Genomic DNA, 25,052 nt, shown 5'->3' on the forward strand with positions numbered 1-25,052 from the left:
TATAAAATAGTTTAACCATTGTGGAAGACAGTGTGGTGATTCCTCAAGGATCTAGAAATAAAAATACCATTTGATCCAGTAATCCCATTACTGAGTATATACACAAAGAATTATAAATCATTCTATTATAAAGACACATGCACACGTATGTTTATTGCAGCACTATTTACAATAGCAAAAACATGGAACCAACCCAAATGGCCATCAATGATAGACTGGATTAAAAAAAATGTGGCACATGGAATACTATGCAGCCATAAAAAAGATTTGAGTTAATGTTTTTTGAAGGGATATGGATAAAGCTGAAAACCATAATTCTCAGCATACTAACACAGGAACAGAAAACCAAACACTGCATGTTCTCACTCATAAGTGGGAATTGAACAATGAGAACACATGGACACAGGGAGGGGAATATCATACACTGGGGCCTGTCGGGGGTGGCAGGAAAAGCATTAGGACAAATACCTGATGCATGCGGGGATTAAAACCTAGATGATGGGTTGATGGATGCAGCAAACCACCATGACACATATATACTTATGTAACAAACCTGCATGTTCTGCACATGTATCCCAGAACTTACAGTATAATAATAATGATGATGATGATAAAATACATAATTTCTACACTAGTACCTACAAGGCTCATCATATATCTAGATTGTAAAATCAGGAATAAAGTTGTTTTATTAGACAGTCAGTAACTCACAGAAAAAGTTTTTTGTTTTGTCTATTTTGTAGACTAGTGGTAGACAAGTAACACAGTTTGAAGAAATTTTTTGTAGGTTTATCTTAAGATATAAAGTTTGTTTCCCTATAACTACATTGCATGATTCAAGGTTTTAGCTCATTTTGGTGGAGCAAAATGCCAGTTTTGCTTTTCAACAATTTTTATGTATTATTAAGATATAACTGGGCACAGACTTGTTTGTAATTCACCCTAGATAGTTTTATATACTTGTACTTTACTTTTATGTTTCTTGTATAGTGCTCTACATTTGATTCTCATGACAATTTTGGGAAGCAGCCAAATGGCTTTGGTGTGCCCACTTTATAGATAAGCAAACAGTTTAAGAAAGATTTTTTTTTTTTGTAAATCCATTCACAGCCAGTGCATTGGTAGAACTGGAACTTAAACTGAAGTCTCTTATTACGTAGAATAGATGTGTCCTCTTCAAGCACTTTTTTTCATAACAATCCACACAGGAATCTTGAAGCTGCTTTCCTTATGTAATATTTCTTCCTTTTCCTCAAAACAGGTAATTATTCTAAGGAGAAACAGTCATATCATTTTAAGGACCATTGTATGCAGTTATCTCCATGGAGGAATAAAAAGAACAGGTACTTCTGGAACAGAGGCTACATCTTATTCCAAGTTTTTAATGGGTTCAGAATATTTTGGCCATGTCTACATGATAAAAATAAAATGTTTTCCCCACTCAAAGCAACTGCAGATTTGTGAATGTGGGGTTTGTGTGTGTGCATGTGTGTGTGTGTGACAGAGAGAGAGAGAGAGAAAGAAACACAAAAATGGCTAAGCTCCCCCTGACCTACCTTCTCATTTCTGAAACTGAAACTGAAAATTCCTTGCTTGGGACACTAGGGGTCTGTTCTGTCTGGGCATGCAGCCGTATTGGGGGCATGCCCAAGGGGACTGTGCCTCAGCTCCTAAAGTATGCTGCCCCAGGACACCAGTGCCCCCACCCCTTCTTGTCATCCAAGTTAACTACAATCTGAGAATGTCTCCTGAACATGCATCTGATGATAATCTCTCATTGTAATGATTGCTGAGAAAGTAACCAAGGTGTGGCTTTAGAACAATCCGTTCTTTCAAAATTATAAAACCACTCTAAGGAAACCTTAATTTTCGTGTCTAGAATTAAAACAAAACAAAAATAAAAACAAAAAAACGAAAACACTTGCAGTTTCAGAAAGGCCTTTGTTCCAAACACAGTCTCTAACTCTTCTCTCCTGTTCACTTGCCGCTGGCTGTGTCTTGACCAATGAGGTGCTCCTGCTCAAAAGGTAATACCTGGCTTTTCAGCTATGACTGTGGAATCTCACCCATGACCACCCAATGCTCTGTTTTATTTTGTTTACTATATGTATAGTGTATCTTAGCATAGATTTAACTTTTAACTATTAAATTCCTTGCCCACAAAGGCAAGTAAAACAGATAATCCCAAATATTTAGTTTCAAATTCCAGGCTGAAAATATATCTGCACTTACGTTAATGCCTCTAAATGCTTAGCGGTACATTAAGGTGCAGTCCTTTTCCAAAAAGAAAATCTTTCTACTACCAAATTCCAAATACACCAAAGGTTCAGTGGACAGTGTAAAACCTCCCATCTGTTTATGTTTTGTTTCATACCAAGTTGGCCTCAGGCAGGCTTCCAGGCACCCCGTGCCCCCTGGTCTCCTTCCCTCTTCTCTTTCCTATCCCTCTGCCCTGCACCATCACTGGGTTAGGCCCCTGTCTCTTCCTGCAAATGTCTCACATACTCAAGACCATGGAAAGCAGTGTTTCTGATTCCTTTTTGGAGGGAGATGATGTCGCCACATAGCGTTGTGGGCAGTGGTCCTGGAACCTTCAAATTACTGAGTGAAGGATTTATGAGGTGAAGTTTTCTTACTCACACTGATGGACTCTCATAGGACTCACAATGATGGGTTTTCCTGGATTAACATCATAAAACAAAATGACCCCATCTCACAGAGGTCAGGATGAGAATGAGTGAAAGGGCATCAGGGGAACATCCTGTCACATCCTTTTTTTTTTTTTTTTTTTTTTTTTATGATAAGCATTTTAACTTCCTGGCAACTCCTGGTCTAACCTTAAATTAAGTGTTCCACCTTCAAGAGGAGAGATGGATCAGGGAAGCTGGCTGACATCAGAATATAAACTGACAACAAAACCTGATGCCGGAGAGAGAGCAAATCAGGTAATCTGCATTTTGAAAAATCAGGAGTTGATTGAATTTTACATTTCATTCAGCAGTTTCCCAGCACTAAGTTTCTTGCTTTTCTAAAAGGCGATAGAGAGAGGAAAATAAAAGTGACCATCAAGCAGGTTGAAATTTTGCATAAATAGCAAGCAGATGAATGAAAGTAGGAGAATCCTCTGGGGTCCTGCTCCAAATGCTCTCCATACGAGGCCTCCTTCTCTTTCTTCCTGATGCAGCTGAGAGCTCTGCTGACCCTGTTTCTGTCCAGTCAAAACACACCTGTCTTCAAAGAGCCATATGTTTCACAGGAAGAGTTCATTCCCCTCCATACCCAGAAGAAGGCTGATACCATGTGTTTCTCTAAACTTGGACACAAGGAAGAAGAGTCCAAAATATCAACAGGTAAGGATCTACTTGATACCTGGAGCCTTTACAGTCCCATAAACAGTGTATAAGCATTCCCTTTCCAACATGTCCACACCAACATCTGTTGTTTTTTGGCTTTTTAATAATTCTGGCTGGGGCAAAGTGGTATCTCATTGTGGTTTTAATTTGCATTTCCTGAATGATTAGTAATACTGAGCATTTTTTTTTGTCATATGTTTGTTAGCCACTTTTATATCTTCTGAGAAATGTCTCTTCACGCCATTTGCCCACTTTTTAATGGGATTACACAATCCTCTTTTAAAATAATTTAAACATATTTAGATATATTTAAAATAATTTTAATATATTTAGATCACATGATTCTGAATAATATTTGACACAACGAGTAAGATTTGCTCTAGAGATTCTAGATATTTTAGATTTGATTTCGTCCTTTTGGAATCAGCATAAACATGTTGCTCATTAGAAGAGAATATGCCAAAACTGAAAAATATGCCTTTTTAGAAAATGATCTCATTTTTGGCAGAATATCCATGACTTCTGAATGAAGACATAACCATTCTCATTCTAAACAAAATGCCATAAGGCATTTTATTTAGAAAAAGAAACATTCTTTGCATTTCCCAGAGAATGCAAAAGAAGTAAAACACATTACAAATGTTGTGTGGTTGCTTTATGAATTAGTCCTTTTATGTTTCCAAAGCAAGTACAATAGATAAGCCTCATAACTGTGTATTTTTTCCTCTAAGGGACCATTGAAAATCTTTGTGGTTAGTGATATTTTTAATTCAGCTCTGGACTTTCTCCAGGAAATCACTAATAATTACTAATTGTATTTTTGTAAGTTAATGAAAGGATACGTTCTATTTTCAATGCCACCCCTCACTTGTGTAATTCACAATGTTTCTTTTTTACATGATTGAGTAAAGCTACAATACAGAGACATGAATGAACTAAGAAAGCTCCTTTGTGTAGTTTTATAGAAATTAAGTGTAAAGTCTAGTCATGCAATTGTCTTAAAAAGAAACTATTCCTTCATCATTTTTTTCTTCCATTTTTGCTGCTTAGATTTTTTTATGAACAGTAGCAGAAAAGAGAACCATTTAGTGAAACAGTTGTTCTGAATGTAGTTATCCATTGAGACTGTGGACAATCATATTTGTAAAAAATATATTATGGAATTTCCTTAGAGAACCTTTTCACAGTGTTGAATTTAACTGAATGTCAATAAGAATAAGACACCTGGAATAAATTTTCTGATGCTTCCAAGATTTCCAAACTGCAAATTCAGATAGCTCCTTAAATTTGTGAAATCAGGTTTATTCAATAAAATCTACAGTTCTTGTGATTAGATTGAATGGAAGTTTATGATTTAGGGAAGAATCTGCAAGGAATAACCGAGAAGAAAAACTAACATCTTGCATCACAGAGAGTTGGTTTCCCCTTCAAACTCTTCCACCAACTTGGAGGGCACCATCATGGAAAAATACAGGTAGTTTCATTTACAAATAGTTCTTGTTTCTGAGCATCTTACATTAAAGATTGTTATAGAAACTTAACCAAGCATTATGCTTTCCTCTGTCTTTGGCCTCCCTAGTATATTGCCCTGACATTGTTTTTTCTTTCTCTTTTTTATTCCTTCCTCCCTTCCTCTTCCACTCCCTCTCTCTCTGTTTCTCTCTTTCCTTCCTTTTTTCCTTCTTTTTTAATTAAAATTTTTTGGCTTTACTTTTCATACTTTTGTCAGCCCTGAAGATAGTTTGAAGCCAAGCTTTTACTCTTAGTTTGGGGATGGAAAAATTACGCATTACTACATATTTTAAAATCATCCACTAATTCAGGAATGTTTGTGTTATGGGCTGATGGTAGAGAAATTGGGTACAAAGTAAACCAAAAGCTCTATTAAGGATATACCAAGAGTTATATGTCAATTGAGTATCAGGTACCTGGGACCACAGTCAGATAGCAGAAGGAGGAATTATGAAATACAAGGAATCATACTACTAGTAATACTAGAAAATATGGGCTGGGCACGGTGGTGCACGCTTGTAATCTCAGCACTTTGGGAGGCTAAGGTGGGCAGATCACAAGGTCAAGAGATTAAGACCATTCTGGCCAATATGGTGAAAGCCCATCTCTACTAAAAATACAAAAATTAGCTGGGTGTGGTGGTGCACGCCTGTAGTCCCAACTACTCAGGAGGCTGAATCAGGGGAATCGCTTGAACATTAGGCAGAGGTTGCAGTGAGCTGAGATTGTGCCACTGCACTCCAGCCTGGTGACAGAGCAAGACTGTCTCAAAAAAAAAAAAAGAAAAAATGAAAACACTGAATAGCACATACTCTATGCTAGGAACTGAGTCTATATATTCATATTCCTTACAACAATCCTATGAGGTAAGTACAATCATTATGCCCATTTTATACATTAGGAAATGAGGGCACAGAAAAAAATAATAACGTGCCCAAGATTACACATCAGTATAGGTTGTGTGCCCAGGCATTCTGGCTTCAAACTCCATCCTGTTAACCACTACAGTCTTTGTGGAGACTCGTTTCATCTAGTTCAGTATCTTTTATTGGGACTACCTATTGTTGATGGCATTGACATCTTGAAGGAACAATGTGTTATCTACCATGACTAGTCAGTAGATGTTATGAATGTGGCATTATTCCTACATATCTCCTAGGCCATTTTGTTTAAAAAAAATAAGTGTGGCCACTCATGCACCCATTCATCCTTCTATCTATCTATCTGGCTGTAAGATCCACATAAGTCTCACTATGGGTATGAATCCTACCCAGCAACATTTCTATACAGGCCAGGTATGGTTAGAATGGACATTGAAGTAGCAAAGCCTTGGAACCAACCTAAATGCCCATCAATGATAGACTGGATAAAGAAAATGTGACACATATATATCATGGAATACTATGCAGCCATAAAAAAGAATGAGTTCATATCCTTTGCAGGGACATAGATAAAGCTGGAAACCATCATTCTCAGCAAACTAATACAGGAACAGAAAACCAATCACTGCATGTTCTCACTCATAAGTGGGAGTTGAACAATGAGAACACATGGACACAGGGAGTAGAACAATGCACACCAGGGCCTGTAATGGATGGGGGAAGAGGGAGGGATAGCATTAGGAGAAATACCTAATGCATGTAGGACTTAAAACCTAGATGATGGGTTGATGGATGCAGCAAACCACCATGGTACATGTATACCTATGTAACAAACCTGCACGTTCTGCACATGTGTCCTAGAACTTAAAGTACACACACACACACACACACACACACACACACACACACACACGTACACACACACACACATACTTAAGTGTATATATACACTTTTATATATGTATATATATATAAAAGAATGGACATTGAAGGAAGTCTTGAAGGGGAAAAGGTCGAACAAGGTGAAAGATTTCTGCAAGGAGAATTATGCAGCCCGAAAAGAATATGAGGAAAGAAGTGCATCATGGTTACATATACTGGCTCTGGAATCCAGACAGACCTAGGTTCAAATCCTGCTTCTGCCTCTTCAAAGCTGCGACACCATTGCAAAACAATGTCTGTCAAGTTATTTGTAGCCCAACACCAGGCACAAGATGTTTATATAAACAAGACATGCCTACACATAGGTTTATCACAGCTAGCAATACAAATGACCATGACTGAATAGAAATGACCATAACTGAATAGAAATCTTAGAAATATATACAAATTATCATCACTATCTTTCTCTTCTAACTCCCAGTATTCTCTGTTCTGCATAAAAATTCAGTTCCAACCCAAAAACTACCCAGCTCACTCTTCCTTATCTACAGAAGTGCAAATCCTGAAGATATTATCTGAATTGCCCACACATGGGAAAGTAAGTAACTGATAAGTAATTATGCACCTTTCATGGTTGGGGACAGTGAATATTTGCTCTTAAGTAAGAACAAGATTAATATGTTTGCTGCCACTGTGACATCTCATATGCATCAGAAAAAAACAGAATTATTGCTGATCTTCATGATCAAAGCTACGACTAATGTGTTGTTATTTTAGTAATCAGCTTCAGCTTATCCTTCACCAAAGTTCTCCCAAGGATGACCCAAAAGTAACCAGTGCCTTACCCTGCCCAGATTTTCCTGATGCTGGCAAAACTTTATTGACAATGACTAACGTCTTTTGACACCAATATATGCCAGGAACTAAGAATTTACAGTGCATTATTTCATTTAAACATTTACAGCAACATTGCAGCAACAACCACCAAGCAGTGTTGGGAGGTGACAGCAGAAAGCTGAACAGGAGTGGAGTGGTAGTCAGCCCTGAGAATTCTGAGTGCGAAGAAACAGTCTTTATTTCTTTGACTGAGAATGCTCATTGCTCTTTGCCTATAACAGAATTAAGTTTTAAAGTAATTTTTTAAATTAGCAAACTCTTATGCAGCTTTCAATAATTCAACCACACCTTGGAGACTCCCCTTGAAAAGGTGCTATGCCCATCACAATGCACACAGATACACACACACACACACACACACACACGCAATACTGGAACAAACCCCCTGTGGTTTGAACCCATTGCCAAAAAATATAAACAGCAGAATGGATGAAAAACATGAGGTGAAGGATGTGCCTGACTCCCCCAAACCACAGCCAATGCTAATGTACTTATGTTTGATACACACTTCCGTTAAGGCAGCAAACTTCACAGCCCAAGAATAATTTTGAGTTATTTAATTCCCACTGGGTTTCTACTGATTGTGAATTAATTTTACTCAGGTATATCTCAAGGCAAATGTTTCATGAAATTATCATATGCAAATAGTTTATGGCATATTTTACCCTTTTATTTAATTTTTTATATGCACCAGTTATTTTATGAAGTGCTTCTGAAGAAGCACATCAGAACCTGCTTTTCAGTCATTAGGCACAAAGTGAAGATTTCTGCACTTAGGGTTAGTTCACAAGTTTCAGAAACCGATGACTGATTTTCTTATTTCAGAATCTGAAAATCCAGAAGTACGAAGGTCTGTTCTTTGCATATTCATTTATGCCTGTGACTCAGACAAGTATTGAGGGAGGGGATGAATCATCACGTGGAATAAATTGCAGTATTGTTAGTCTCAACATGCAAAGTTATTCTATGATACCTAATTTCAATCTGTTATGCCTAATTAAAGTGGCGATAAAATGAGAAATAGAGAATCTGAATTTTAAATAAATTTAAAAATATATGAGGATTTTTAATGAACTTAGTGGATCAAAACCTCCAAGTAAAATAAACCATCATACTTAAAATAATCTTCAGTCTTTCCTTTGTGTGTGATTGACAGGCCACCCTTCAGATTGCTCCAGCTGAACAATCTCACAGTGGACCAAGAAGGGAACTGTGTTTTAAAGGTGGCAAATAAGACTCCTGGTCCATGACACCTGGAGAGGTCTAAGTGATACATTTCATAGTTTATTTTGTGAGCCTTGGAAAGCTTAAGGCTTAGTCAATTCCAAATTCAAATGTAATACCAAGGCACTCAAAAGCTTCATGGTAGATTCCATTTGGTGAATGATCAGGCTGTGTCAACCCTAATGATTATACCTAATGAGGAAGATGGTTTCTGGGGTTAATCAGGGGCCTAACTAGTGACAATATCTTTTGCCAACATACATCTGTAAAATGAGTCTGGTTTCCATGCATAGCCTAGGGAAACCCAAAATCACATGTTTAATTATTTGGCATGTAGCAACATGATCACCCAGGGAATCTCTACCTGTTCTTCATAAGGTTGATAGTGCCTTGACCTGAACCAGTTTCAAAACTGCTAGACATCATCCTCAAGTTACATGGTGCTTAATTTGACGTTATATGCTCATGAGGCAAAAGAGATGATAGATAAGGAGGTCTGGTAAAGAAAAAGTACTCCAACTCACTATTCCTCCAATGTCTCATAGATTCTGGAGGTGAACAAAGCCCAGATTGTGCTGAGGTCTTGTACTTAGTAACTAGTCTGCAAATTCTGGTCTGAGCTCAAATGTAAAAAATTTAATTTTCTCTAAAATGGGATAGATGTGGCTCAGAATCAGATGTTTAAGACTACTGCCAGTTTTCTTCCCCTTCCCTCCCCCCCGCCTTAACTATGGAAACCACAAGAAACAGCAAGCAGGGTGGGAATGCATTTTTCAGAAAAGTAAGAAGATTCTCCTAATAGGGAAGGCACAGACACTTTGGATCCTCAGAAGTGGGAGAACCTCAGACCAGATGAAGTCCTAACTGGAATAATTAGCTGGAAGGTAAGCAGCTTATTTGGGATTTTGAAGGCTGAGTGGATGGTGGAAACAAGAAATAAAGGAGAAGAAACCCAAAATGGCAAGCTTTTTTGACAAATTGCCTGCCTAAAGCCAAGAAGCATGAAGTTCTGCCAAAGAGAACAGAGACTGGAAGGTTTCAAAACGTAGGAAGGGATTCAGAATCATTGCTTTTTAGACTTAAGGATGAAGGATTAAAGTCTAGCGATAGTATATATTTAACCCATCTTTAAATGCTTACAATTTTAAAATATTGTTCTTTAATGTGTCCACCTCTTCATCCATTTGACTATTAGAATAAATCATGCCAGGTATTTATTTTTTTAACCAAAAACCAGTACTTACTAGGTCACTGTAAAATTAACTTGGCTATTCTTAGGGAAGTCTCACTAGTTGCTTTATGCAGCCATAACATAAGGTGCCATCATTCACTGGGCAGGAACTCTTTGAATTGAAACATGGAAATTGGGAAGAAACACTCAGCCTATATCAGGGTATTCCTACACCTCCATATTGAAGATTATACCACACATGTCCATCCCAGAGAGAGTCCCAAGAGTCATTCTGAGTTGGCACCGCCATACTGGGTACACAGATGTCTTCTGGCACTGAGTCATGCCCTGGTTCACAGCTTTATTGTGTCTTTACCTCAAACCACAGAGATGTTATGTGTTAAACTCAACAGCTTGAACTCTCATCTGTGGCCTACTGCATACTCCTGGCCCTGGGATGTACTCACATTCTCCCCCTGCTGACACAATTCGGCAGCCACCCCAGGAAGAGGGTGCCTTTATTTTCTATATACAGGGCAGGGATGTGGAGTGGGAGGCTGAGAATCTTTCCACAGGAGCAGGCAGTAGAGGTGGTAGTGAGGGATTCAGAGATGAAATAGCAAGCAAGCCAAGTCTCCAGGCTTCCCGTGCATGCTCCATTGTCTTACTAGACTTCACTTACAAAACAATTATTAAGAATCTTGAGAGGGTAACTGCAGTGCATTTAGACCTGACGTGCAAGGTTCTTCCTAAGCACAGGCTTTTGTGCCACTGTGCTGATCATGCGCCCATGAAGCTAGCCCTGCTCATTGCGAAGTAGCCTAAGAAAGACTTAATTGATTCACTGACTGATACATGGTATGAGTTTAGAAAAAGAGTTTGTTCTTTCTCCATTCTCATTCATTAAAAGATGCTTAAAATCACCCATGCATAACCTACTGCCTTCAGAGCACCTTATCATTTATCAAGATGAGTTTGTCAAAGAATCCAAACAAAAGTAAACCATATCCTTCCATTCTTCCAGGCCCAGTTAAAGTTCTATTTCCTCTAAGAAGCCCTCACTGTTGGAATAGCTTTTCCATGCCCTTGTATAGAAGTTCTCCAAGATCTTTGCTTGTTCCTACTCTAAACCCTGCCTTAAGCGCAACCCATAAATATGTCTATGCAATACATTAGAAGGCCCTAGCAGACAGGTAGGTCTCATCTGATGGTATTTCCTTTATAATACCTAGCACATAGAAAATAAGTTTGGGGTTGAATTAAATTCAGTGAAGTGGAAATGGATCCAATTTATTCTAAGTAAGCATTTTTCCCATTTATAAACTTTTCATTCCCAAGTTTGGTTATATATTTTTAAAGTAACATGATGCAGTCTAAAATAAATACAGGAAAAAGTCAAAGCTCTAGAAAATCACTAGTTTAAACAAATTCTGGGTTCTATTTAAGATTTCAGGAAAAAAGTTCTAGTCTAACACAAATGAAATTTTTTCTTAACAAATAATTAGCCACAGTAATAAAAACATAAATAACTCCATCATTGTAAGACATTGAATGATATTTAACTATTCAAACAAAAAGGCTTCCATTAATTTATTCTTCTCAAAAATGTATTCATTTTAGCACACCTGTAACTTTGTAAAAAGAAATATGCATGCATATAGACTTGATGAGAACCCAGATGTATGAAAACAGGTTGATTTGCCAAGGGAATGAAGTTGTGGAGAAAGTATTCCTTTTATCTACTTTTAAGTGTTCAATACATTCAGAAAATAAACTAAAACAAAATGTTTGTATCATAGTGGTAGTTACTCTAATCCCAAAGCAGTTATTTCAAGAATACTGGTTCCAAGGGAAATGTTAGGTTTTGACTAATCAAAATTAGTCTCATTTTGAAAAGAAAACACAAGAGCAACAAAACTATCCTACAGAATTATTTCCTAATGTTCTTATAATTAATCAACTTATAAGATAAAATATTGTATTGTTAGTTTCTTAAGAGAACTGGGGTTTCTATGGACATTTATACCTCTTTAAAAACACACCTTTGTGGAACATAAATCATTCTATTAATATCATAAAGATACATTCATTTGTATGTTTTTGCAGCACTATTCACAATAAAGAAGACATGGAATTAACCCAAAAATACACATCATTGATAGCTGGATAAAGAAAATGTAGTATATATACACCATGGGATACTATGCAGCCATAAAAAGGAATGAGATCATGTTCTTTGCAGGGACATGGATGGAGCTGGAAGCCATTATCCTTAGCAAACTAACACAGCAACAGAAAACCAAACACCACGTGTTCTCACCTGTAAGTGGGAGCTGAACAATGTGAATACATGGATAAAGAGAGGGGAACAACACATACTGGGGCCTATGGGGTAGGGGAGGGAGAGTATAAGGAAAAATAGCTAATGCATGCTGGGCTTCATGCCTAGGTAACGGGTTAGGTGTAGCAAATCACCATGGTACACATTTACCTATGTAACAAATCTACACATTCTGCACATGTAGCCCAGAACTTAAACACATCTTTGCATTTTATCAAAATTCCATTCATGATCCTCTTGTGTCAACAGGGGGTTCCTCATGGATTGCTTTTTTGGAGTTTACCTCCTGCCAAAAGGGCATAAACTACCAGTTACGGTGTTCCCTAAACATGTGATTGGACATAACCATATGAGGAACACGTTTTTGTAGGGTTATTTTGGAAGATTTTGTTTAGACAAGGTCCAGCCGTTTGCAAATATCCACTAACTAATTTATCATAGACCTTTTTATTTTATTATTCCAGTCACCATGCTTAAAAAGGATTTTTATAAGCCAAAAATGTTCCTTGTATTTTGTCAATCCTTTGGCTTATATTAGCTTGTGGTCTTTACTCTCAAGATGTTTTGGCAACCCTCCATTAAACACAAACACACACACACACACACACACACACACGTAACTCACATCTGGATTCAATTGATTGGATTTTAACCAGCCCCCAATGCAATAAGCAAATAATTGTCCTCTTCAATGTAGACTTCACAGCTGATATAACCGAGGTGTCTTATTCTCAGAGCCCCAAACTTCTCTCTCATTTCCTTCTTTCCTCTGATAGCAAAATCTTTCAGAGAGATGTCTTCATCCAGAATGCATCTCATACACTGTCCAATTTTGTCTAAAAACCAAATCAAGCAATAAATCAAGCAAATGAGAAATTCCATTAACAAGTTTGCTTCGTTGTGAGGGAAACTGACTTGTCCCAATCACTTCCATTCATGGATGAAGAGCAGACTTAAAACATAGACAAAACTCTCTCTCCATATCTGTTTTCCTCATTTAACTCCTCTTACTTTTACACTGACTCATCCTCTCTCCACCTTCCACCCAGTCACCTGTCCAGCACATCAACAATTCTACTTGCTTTTGGAAATCTGGAAGTCATTAATCTCTTTTTTCAACTCTTCATTGTTTTCTATATTTTGCTTTAGTGACTTTCTTACTTTTCATGACCTCTCTTACAATGTCTAAGACATAGAAATTGTTTTATTACTTGAAAGGTGATCCAGAACCCAAAGAAGGTAAAGTAAAACACTTTTGGCTTGCCAAGATTTTCAGAATACCCAGTTATCTGAGTTTCCTAAAATCTAGAGCCAGATGCTTCTAATCATAAACTCGAGGACAATTGATCAACATGATTATATTCTTAATTTCAGTTCTAAATGTGAAACAATATGCCCATAAAAATATCCTCATCAATGCTTTTTGTGTTGGATGCTAGTTAACTTCAGAATTCAAACTTAGATATATCATCCCATTAGATTTGCTGACATTTATCCCCACCCCCACACCCCCCATTTCAGTTCCATGTGAATTTTAACACAGGTGCAGACTCGGGCTTCACATAAGGGAACAATTTTCTGATTTATTCATATAAGACCTCTAGGGAAAGACAGAACAAGATGTACCAAGGTAATATTGCATTGTTGAAAAATTAACTTAGCTTGTTTTTCTACTAAGGTAAGAATGCTCATATCCAGTGCTTAGATATGTGAACCAGCCCCACATATAATTCCTTAGTCATTGCATGGCAGCATTTTTTTTTTTACCTTAAGCTAAGAAAATGATTCTTAGAGAATAGAGATAAACAGATGATTCTATTTTCATTTTTTATTTCTTTTAGAGATGGAGTGTCTCTATATTGCCCAGCCTGGAGTGCAGTGGCTATTCACAGGCATGATCACAGAGCACCACAGCCTTGGGCTCAAGCAGTCCTCCTCAGCCTCCTGAGCATCTGGGACTATACTCAGGCACAAGCCACCACACTCGGCTCCATTTTATGTCTTTTTAAAAAATCAGTCTACATCGTTGTGTCATTTCTATGCAGTAGAGATGCAACAGCAAAAATAGATTGATAACTTTCCCTAGGCACACTGCTCTGCAAAAGCCACTGTTTCTAAGAGAAACACATATGAACACATTTCTAAAAGAAATGCATTTTCAAACACATTTTTAAAATTATTATTTATAAAAATTATTGGGTTTTGTTAGCTTAGGGCTCAGTGAGCCTTCTAGCTAAACTATACAGTTATACAGTGTCTGGAAGCAGAATGGAGGGGGAAACTAATTAGCATAGTTCTTACATCACCAGTGGAAATTCTTTATTTGCCCTCAGGATCCACATTGCTGTGTCTGCTCAACACTGTTAAATATGACAAGGTCAGTAACCCTGTTTTTGTAACAAGGAATGCGAACAAACTCGGGCCTCACACACATTGTCATTGTTTAACAGGGTCAACTGAATTAACTGGGAGCATTATGCATGTACAGTGCCAAGAAGGCCCCATCAACAGTCACGTATATAATGTTAACGTATTAGCATAAGTAGTGGAGCAACAGATGGCCAAGCTGTGAGCAAGTCAGATTAACCCAAAGATTTCTGCGCTAGCCATTGAGCCATAAGAGGGCTTTGTATCTTATGATTACTAACACTGGACAGGGCCATGGGAGACCAATGTTCTAGGCTCACCTCTGCCAGTTCCTTCCTGAAGGCTCAGTTTCCACAGCAGTAGGATGAGCAATCTGACCAGATGACATGGAAACCCCTTTTTGCTTGCAAAGCTGTGATTCTAAGGCAGTCTAAAGGATAAATGCATTGCCTGTATGAATTTCAATGACAACTTATTTTTAATACAGTGTGTTTTGTACTGAGCTTCTATTTTTATTCCTTTGGTATTTGGCAGAGAGGTGGGAGGTAAAGAAAGATGAACTCTAGCAAGTCTGATTACCTAAAGTGGCCTGTGTTCAGGAACTTAGAAGTCTCTACAAGTTGGATAAAGTAACTGACATGAGCTCCTTAGGCCTTGCAACATCATCAATGCTGTAATACAATCTACTTATCACCTTCTGAGAAACTCTGTTTAGAATTCCAGTGGGAGTTTGTGACTTCTTTTATAATTCCAATGAAATAAACACTATTAAATCAATTCTTTTAGATTAAGAAATGAAATCAGTTCCAGTTAAGTCAATGTTAGGACAATTTAAAACCTTAACCAACAATTACTTTTTAAATGTATGTTTTTAAAATTTGCTTTTTTTCTGTCATTATACATACACCCAAACAATTCATAATATCAGATACATACTATTACAGGGTGGAACTATAAGTTGCCTAGAAGGAAGAAAATATTCTATAAACATGAAATAAGCTTCTTTTGGTAAAAGAAAGGGAAACAAGTATAAAAGAAAAACTGTCTAATGGAAAAGTACTATAAAGTATTGTAGACTGGCATATAAACAAGCCAAAGAATATGAGGAAAGGAATATTGCTTTTAAATCCATTTTAGTGTAAATAGGCATCTTAGAAAACAATTTATTTTTAATGTAAATTGTCCTAATGTTATAGTACAAATTTCCTTTGCATATCATATTGGTAAAACTGTGTCTTCTCAACCCTAATTTTTTTATATTAAATTGTAAATGTTTGTAATGAACCTTTTAAATGCTTGATGCAGTGTTATTATTCTGCAGCAAAACATTTCTAGATGCACAACATTATTTTAAAATAAATCTCTCCAGATGATCATAGTTACTGAAGTCCCCTGAAATTTATGGCATTTATGAATAGATGTGTGTTTCTTCGGTGTGGGAGCTCTTCAAGGGAATTTTTGACTGTTGATGCAAACGTTAGTAAGCAATGCACTTGTTTGGTTAAGACTTTTAGCCTTGACCTCAGGCTTTAAACCCTTGTCCTTTATTAATCACGTGTTTCCTGAGTCAAAGAGAATATTTTTGGAGGGGGAAAATTGTTCTGGGACTGAAGGAGTGTTATATACCAAACAGACATGCCCAGATGACAAATAACCCCTGAATGATAGCCAGGGTTCATCCAGCTGGTCGGCCCCATATTATGTGATTGATGGTGTTGATGTTCTAAATAGGCCTAAGATGTGCCAAGTATAAGAGCCATAACAAAGTCCTTCAGATTTATACCGTAGATAGAAGGAGGAAGCGAGAAGACATGTTCCCAGCACATGGCAATTCTAAGAATGGTGTCATGATTACAAGTAACCTTGTAGGGTTTGTCTGCTTTATTTCGAAGTTAAACAAAAACTATTTGTTGGTCAGGAATGAATAGGGTCACATAAGGTCTGTCTGAACCTTATGATTACTAAAATATTTCTCTGTAACTGGAAACCTTCTGAAGCTAGAGTAACATTGAAATCCCATTGTAGGGATCAATACACTGATTTTTGCTTTGCCTTTTGAGGTTTCTGAGAAAACAAGAAAGTTTATTTGCTTTAAAAACAAGCCATTATCGTGACATACATTAAAACCATTAAGTGTAGGAAGTAAAATATCTTAAAGATTATTTATTCTAACTTTATTCTCTTTATTTGGGAAAAGGGAATTTTTTTTTAATCAAGCAGAGTCACAAGACCTCTGTTTATTGTTTTTTAAAGGGTTTATGAACAATTCTTTAAAAGCAGATGATATATATAAAAGCCAAAAACTCCTATTTGAGATTTTCAAGAAGACAGTGATAGTACTTTCCATTTTAAAATGAATATTAAATATAATCCATATGCATAAGAAGCTGTTATATTATTAGTTTTGTTGTTTTTAATTAATTTTTTTATTTCAATAGGTTTGGGGGGAACAGGTGGTATTCGGTTACATGAATAAGTTCTTTAGTGGTGAATCTGAGATTTTGGTGCACCCATCACCCAAGCAGTGTACACTGTATTCAATGTGCAGTCATTTATCCCTCACCTCCTCCCATCCTTCCCCTGCACCAGTCCACAAAGATCATTGTATCATTCTTATGCCTTTTTGTCCTCATAGTTTAGCTCCCACTTGTGACTGAGAACATACAGTGTTTGGTTTTCCATTCCTGAGTTACTTCACTTAGAGTAATAAGTGCCATCTAGGTTGCTGTGAATGCCATTATTTTGCTCCTTTATATGGCTAAGCAGTATTCCATGGAATATGGGTATATATATATGCACACACATATATATACACATACACACATTTATATATTTGTGTTTATAGATATACATACATCTATATATGTGTGTGTGTGTGTATATATCTATATACACACACATACACACATGTATATACATACTACATTTTCTTTATCCATTACTTGATTGAGGGGAATTTGGGCTGGTTCCATATTTTTGCAACTGCAAATTGTGTTGATATAAACATGCGTGTACAAGTACCTTTTTTATATAATGACTTCTTTTCCTCTGGGTAGATACCTAGTAGTGGGATTGATGGATCAAATGGTAGACCTACTTTTAGTTCTTTAAGGAAACTCCACACTGTTTTCCACAGTCGTTGTGCTAGTTTAGATTACCACCAAGAGAGTAAAACTTTTCCCTTTTTACCACATCCACATCTATTATTTTTTTTTATTATGGCCATTCTTGCAGAAGTGAGATGTTATCATATTGTGGTTTTGATTTGCATTTCCCTGATGATTAGTGATGTTGAGAATTTTTCCATATGCTTGTTGGCCATTTGTATATAGAAGTTGTTACTATTATAAGATTTCATTGGCAAAAATTCATATCTTTATATAGCAATTTTTTTGTGACTCTTCATGGCACTGAGAAAGTAGACCTCAGTAAACTGACCCTCACTCTTCATCTTCTCTACAAAATTGCTTTCACTAAATTGATTCCACTGGGAGCTTTAAGGAACAGCCCTGTGAAACTTGTCCCTGGGATTGAAGTAAGCATGCTGTTCAGGACAATTTCCATGAGGACACTTTGAGAAACTTATTTGTAGTCTTAGTATCAAGAATAATTGTGCTTCTCTGAGACAGTATATTTACATTATCATAAAGATTCTAAGATGCTTGTAACTGAGGACTTTTACTCCTTTGCACTGGCCACTAAAAAGCATGAAACTTAATCTGAAACCCATTTTTGACAATAAGATTGGGCTTAATAGTACATGCGTTTGCTTCTATTTCATTCTTGGATTTGTTTAATGTTCCTATCTTTTCTTTTTGTTACAGGTTTCTCACTAACCTGTATTATCTTGATATTATCTGTTTTTGTGATCCTCCTTAAATTTCTTGGGAACAAAAGAAGACTGTTAATTAACATTTTGGTTCTTTGCGCAAACATGCTTTTCTTCATCACCTTTCATAAATTTTAGATGACTTTATAAATGGGAAAACTAATAAAATGAAAAGTTTGTTGAATGAATATAAATAGTACCATGACTTAATGTGATAGAATACCAAAGATCAGAATTGTCAACTAATCTGATCTTAGATGTTTACTTTCCAATTGAGGATGAATTCCCAGTCAAAAGCCATTGGATTCTGTGTTGCCTAATATTATAATACTCAAGATGTTATGAATGGGCATATCTAGAAACCTGCAGTTGATAAACACTGTACAAAAGTGAAGAACATCGAATCATGATGCTGCCTTTACATTTCAATGACTCTTATATCAATGAGCCATGGAACATCTCTCAGGGAAAACATTCATGGTTTTAAGGGTGAAATACACCCCTTCCCTTAAACAAATAAAAGAGAAATTTTTCTCTCCATTGTAGTTTTAAAAAATATAATGTTACAATATTCTTTTTGGTTTTGGTTTTATTTTGGCACATTGCCATTTCAGTTATTATGATTGCTGATTTTATATTTAAAAGTGCTCCCGTTAATCTTCACTGCAGCTTTCCAAGTTTAGGAAATATTCAATTTCTTATATCTAGTTAACAAATACATAAACTAAGTCACATATTTAGATTCTTTTTTAACCCGTTATCTAGCAAGTATGGTCTATAGCTAAGAACAGAGGCTGTGACTGTATGAGTCAAGACAACTGGCATTAGGCCAGGTGTGGTGGCTCACTCCTGTAATCCCAGCACTTGGGAGGCCAAGGCTGGCTGATCACCTCAGATCAGAAGTTTGAGACCAGCCTGGCCAACATGGCAAAACCCCATCTCTACTAAAAATACAAAAATTATCTGGGCATGGTGGTACATGTCTGTAATCCCAGCTACTAGGGAGGCTGAGGCAGGAGAATCGCTTGAACTCAGGAGGTGGAGTTTGTAGGAAAATTGAGGTGGAGTTTGTAGGAAAATTGCTCCACCGGGAGGTGGAGGTTGCAGTGAGCCAAGATTGTGCCACTGCACTCCAGCCTAGGCAACAGAGCCAGACTCCATCTCAAAATAAACAAAAAAACAAAAACAAACAATAGGCTGTGATCATTGTCTCCTGGAAAGGTGTGGCAAATAATGGTCAATTAGACCTCACAAGATAAATACATAAAGGTATAACCAACAGAAGAATTCTGCTACAAACTCAATTCTAATTGGAGAAATTTTGTGTCTCTAAATTATTCTCACGTGATTTTTAATATAGCTAAAAGTGAAAATAATGCCCCAAGAAACCTATGCTCTCCTTTGCTTAAAAACCCTCACATTGGCAAGATTGTGAGTTTAGTCATGGTTTGTTTGTCGCTACATAACTTGTAACTTCACCCCATGTAAGCTCTTCCACCTTTACGTATTACGATTTTAACTGCTATCATCAGTCTCTCCAGTTTAGATATTTATTTGCAGCAAAAGGTGACTTCATTGTGAAGGCAACAAAAGTGTCCTTAAGGCATGAGAACTACACATGTACTACACTGTATGGTTATGAATAATTACTTTCCCTTTACTCTGAAAGAGATTCTGATCATTTCAGTGCTCCTCGCCACCAAGGAAATGGTGAAACTCTTAGCTAGATATAATCAAGGGGTTACTCTTAAATCTGAGTTCTCTTTTCCTCTGGGTTTTCCTGATCTCTTTCTTCTATCAGGGCTTTTATGACTATTGGTTGGTTTTCTTAGTCATTCAAGCTGCAGTTGCTCAAAGTGCCTTTGAAGCAGGGATTATCTATTAATAGTATTTTTAAGATGTTTGCTTCTTCCCAGCTTCCTCAGAAAATTCTGCCCCTAGTTATATAAGAGACTGGAAATGCCTGCCCTCTCTTATTTGTTGTCTTAAGTTTTGTTTGAGCACTGTGTAACCAGTTCCTTCTGTGTTCTCTCTGTGCAGAATAGAAGTGGATACTGGTATCAGAAGAAAACTGGAATTCTACAAATATACATCAGGATCCCACTCTGTCCCACTATCATTTTCAGTAAGCACTATATTATGATACTTTCTCTGTAACAATATTAAATGCACATGGACTAGCTATAATAGAACTCATCAGCATCCCAGATTAGATTTTATATGCCTAAGTCTTTCATTTCAGTTAGTATCAATGTTGATTGAGTGGTTTCTGCTGTACTGAGCATCTACCTACCTTTAGTTTCACCAAGGCACCTATTGTCAAGCCCTTAGTTCTTCCCATTCCTTCACATATTTTCCCCTGCTCCTGGCTTTTAGCCTTTTATCTGTCTTCACTTCCAGTCACAATGAGTATACACTGTCTCCCTGAGCTCTTTTCCCAGAGACTCTCCACTACTATTCCAAAGGACCTAAACTTCTATTTTGTCTGTCAAACATGGTTAATACATGAGTATTAACGTCCAGTTTTTTATATAGTAATTGAAAGGTTGCCTGCTGTGCACAACAAGACTGTCCTGCTGGCCTGGAACCGAACTGGACACAGCATTTGCCAGCCACCTGCTGGGAGGAACAGTGCAGTGAGACAGTGAACTCCGTCACCCAACAGGCATTTGCCAGGGCCTGATTTCTGTGATTCAGGGATGTACCTTTTAAAGGCTTCATCCAACTACAAATCTTCCCCTCACTCATCTACTTGTTTGGATTCAGGAGATAGCACTTGGCACAGAGAGACACATTCCCTAATAACATTTTATTCTTTTCTGTCAACCACCCTCTCTTTAATTCTCTGCATGTGGTGAGCTTGCTTAAAGTTTCCTGCCTACCCACCCTGAGCCCATATCCTCACACCTTTGTTTCCCTTTTCCACCATTATCACTCCAGAGAGATTTTCTTTGTAATCTTGGTCAGCTTTACAGACTTGTCCTTTGTAATGGTCTGTATTAATATCTTTTCCTTTCTATAGCATCCTGTAGCATTTTCAAAACTTTTTGATTTTTAGTTTTTCCTTTGTGACTTTCTTATGGTTTCATTTTGCACTTGTTTAGATACTTCCAATCTGATTGACACATCTGTTAAGATCAATTTTTTGATGCGCTTTCTGCTTGGCTTCAAAGATTCATTTCAGTTGTTTCATTGTGGTTTGTTCATCTTTCTTGGCTTTCCCGACAATCCAGAGTACGTGTAGACAATTAGTGCAGTTTTCTCATCATGGTTTTCACAGCCATCACCAGGCTTGAGAACTCTTGCAAAGGTCTTAAGATTTTTGCATCATTAACTTTTAAGTCACCTTAGTGAATTTATAAAGGGTTCTCTTCTCTACAATGAATAAACTTCTTTTGTTCTTTATGGGGGTACTCAAGATCCTATGGTTTCCAGCCTATTTCATTTATTCTTATTTCTTAATCATCTTTTCATTGATTTATACTAATATATCAATGTACTTGCCTCATTTTTAATGATCGATGCTTCTTTAAGATTTTAAGTCAGTCCCATGGATGATTAATTTGTATTACTCCTTTCTGCAAAATGTGGTTTTTATCAACACAATGCCTGTTTATTCAAATAGGTTATTTAGGCATGAGGCATAAATGTAAATATTCTTCATCACATATGTGTTGAAAACAACCAACACTGTATGTGTAGCTTCTAACTTTGGTAATTTGATTGGAGAGCCACAGAAGTTATTTTTTGACTTTTGAGTCTGTAGAAGAGAATGATTTTCAAATATTATACATTTTATGACTTTCCCAAAGCTTAATCCCATTAATAGCTAATAAGAGTAATTGAGATTTCTCTCTAACATCCTCTTACGTGTTTAGAGACTGTTATGCCTCATTTCAGTTTTATTTTTCCTTTCAAGTGAACATTCCCAGCACTCTGCACCCTTTATTTAGAGGCTGACATATAAACCCTTTATCAACTTGTTGTTTTCCTTTGAACTCTTTCCAACTTACTTGAATTTTAAAACCTTAGTTGCACGTTCTGTCACAGTTTTTGTAGTTCTAATCAAGAGTACAAAAAAATGTTGTGCTCACTTTGCCTCTTACTCACTCTGTACTTTGTGTATTGTCACGATCTGCCTGAACCCCCTCACACCTAACAAGAAACTCATTGTGGGCCTGACAAAGGCTCCCCACAACCACATATACCTGGCTCCCTTGAACAATGATGGTTCCCTCCTCCAACATGACATTGCTTTACAAGGGAGTTGGCATCAGAGCATGTAGTTTTCACACTCTTTTGTAATGAAGAAGTCATTCTACTGTTTATAACCAAAAAATGACCAAGTTACTACGCATTAAGACAGGGCTTTTAAAAAGAAATTTTTTGCAAAATATTTCTTAGGAATGGCCATGTTGGTTGGCATTCTCGTATGAGGTGAATCTGGAAACTTCCCTTCTTCTGTCAAACTCTGATCAATCAATTTAATCACTCTGCCTCCCTGTTGGGTCTTGGTTTCTCAAAGATAATTTTGATAAACTTGTTCTTTTATTGTCATTATTATTATTATTATTTTAAAGATGGGGTTTCACCATGTTGGTTAGGATGGTCTCGATCTCTTGACCTCCTGATCTGCGTGCCTCAGACTCCCAAATTGCTGGCATTACAGGCCTGAGCCACCGCACCTGGCCAATAAGCTTGTTGATGTTGTAACTTTTTTGCCAATTTGCAAGGGAAAAGGGTAAAATTTAATAAAAAGTGGAAGACATAAGAAGATAGAAATGTTGTTAAAAAGAAAGATACTTAGACCTAGATATAGATTCTAGGTATTAATCAACTAGGGAAGTTAGAAAAAATTCATATCCTCTTCTCAAAATTCCCTTATTTATACATAGTGAAGTATAAAACCAGATTTATCATGAAGCTGAGAAGATACAGTGTTTTTTTTCTAGCAAGAGGAAACTGATAAAAGAAGTAACATTTTACCCCAAACAATAACAATTATAATAATATTAAATTCAATTTTCTTTTGCAAGCCCCAGTTTTCTTTAGGATTATTTATTTTCACCCAAAAGAGTCATATCCCAACAAATCTTTTGGCAAATTTAACTTATATTTTTATCTTCTTTTACCTTATCCCATAAGCTTGAGAATTTATGTCTTGCATTATTTTGTTGATCATTTTTATTTCTAATGATAGCCGATTTTTAATTCTGGTCATGCTGTGGTTAATGATGTTGCAAAGATTGTATACCAGTTCTCCCAGTCAGGTTAATAAAGGAACTGGCATGGACATCAAAGTGCCAATTTAGAATTATTTCAGAGAGAGACGGAACAATAATAATGTACAAACTCTGGTAAATATAATATACATTCTGCCACTCTTTAAAACAGCTTGTAGTGAAGTGTTATTAGCGAAGGTTGCTGCTGCTGCAGCTTCTAGAGCCCATCAACTGCAGTGGTGCAAGTCTTAGAAGAGTTTATTTTCTGTATTGATTTCCTGAAAGCTTTGATTTTGGTGAAAGAAGGAAGACAGAGATTTTTTTAATGTGAGCCGTTTCCACTATTACACTGACCTGTGTCCATGCCCTCATGATGATTAAACTCTTTCTTGGGCTCAAATCAAATCCTAGCTCTTGATAATTTGAATAAACTATGTGAATAAAGATCTAGAAGTGAGTTCTGTCTACAAAGACTGGACTGCAGGTATCTGAGAGACACTGCCCAGTGTCACATTGACCAAGTTTTTCCCTGTTGGGAGCCAGACAAGGTACCACATTAAAGTATTTGTCTTTGACTTTCTCTTACCTTTCGGTAGGTTTTCTGCATCAGCAGTGACACAGTATTCTAAAGGTTAGGCTGGGCCACAGAATTCCCTATTCATTTGGGAGTATTATTCCTGGTCTTAGAAGAGTTCCAAAGTAATTGGGGAAAAAAAACCTCTACACTAATTTGTGATATTGGATGACCTGACTTAATGTGCCAAGTTTTCTAAGAAGTGCATGCATATTATCACTTCCATAAGTTCTTTTCCATGAAAGCAAATAGCACTACACCTAAGAAGGCAGAAAGGAGGGACAAATTATGTAGCTGGGGAGACAGCACAAAGACTGAACAAGCCCTTCTCATTCCTTGCCTTTATGTAGTGCTTTACACATTACAAAGCATGTCATCATTTAGCTGGTCCCTATTTTGTCTCTACAATTACTCTGTAAATTAAGGGCAACAAAATTTACTTTAGAACAGAGGAACCTGAAATTCAGAAATGGTAAATGGCTTGCTAAAGTTTTCTTCTCATAAATATAGACACAAAATCCTCAACAAAATGTTGGAACATCGAATCCATCAATATGTAAAAATAATAACACACAAGTAGGTTTTTAAAAAATAATTCCAACTTTAATTTTAGATTCCGGGCATACATGTGCAGGTTTGTTACATGATGCTGAGGTTTAGGTATGGTTGATCTCATTATCCAGGTACTGAGCATAGTACCCTGTAGGCAGTGTTTCAGTCCTTGCCCCCATCTCTTTCTCCACCCACAAAAGCCCTCATTGTCTATTGTTCTCATCTTTATGTCCATGTGTACTCAATG

The 25,052-nt window shown here is 36.8% G+C and overlaps 1 long non-coding RNA gene across 2 annotated transcripts; it reads left to right on the forward strand.

Moving 5' to 3' along the window:
• The first annotated feature begins 1,939 nt into the window (after positions 1 to 1,939).
• Positions 1,940 to 20,577, forward strand: LOC108301817. Of its 2 annotated transcripts, none has more exons than XR_001824078.2 (4): positions 1,940 to 2,027; positions 3,185 to 3,350; positions 4,712 to 4,827; positions 20,498 to 20,577. It is a non-coding gene; the product is annotated as an uncharacterized LOC108301817 (long non-coding RNA). The 2 variants fall into 2 exon arrangements; XR_001824079.2 differs by having other exon boundaries at positions 1,989 to 2,027; positions 3,257 to 3,350.
• The last annotated feature ends 4,475 nt before the right edge of the window (positions 20,578 to 25,052 follow it).

The sequence above is a fragment of the Cebus imitator genome, unplaced genomic scaffold, assembly GCF_001604975.1.
Source record: "Cebus imitator isolate Cc_AM_T3 unplaced genomic scaffold, Cebus_imitator-1.0 Scaffold37, whole genome shotgun sequence".
NCBI lineage: Eukaryota > Metazoa > Chordata > Mammalia > Primates > Cebidae > Cebus > Cebus imitator.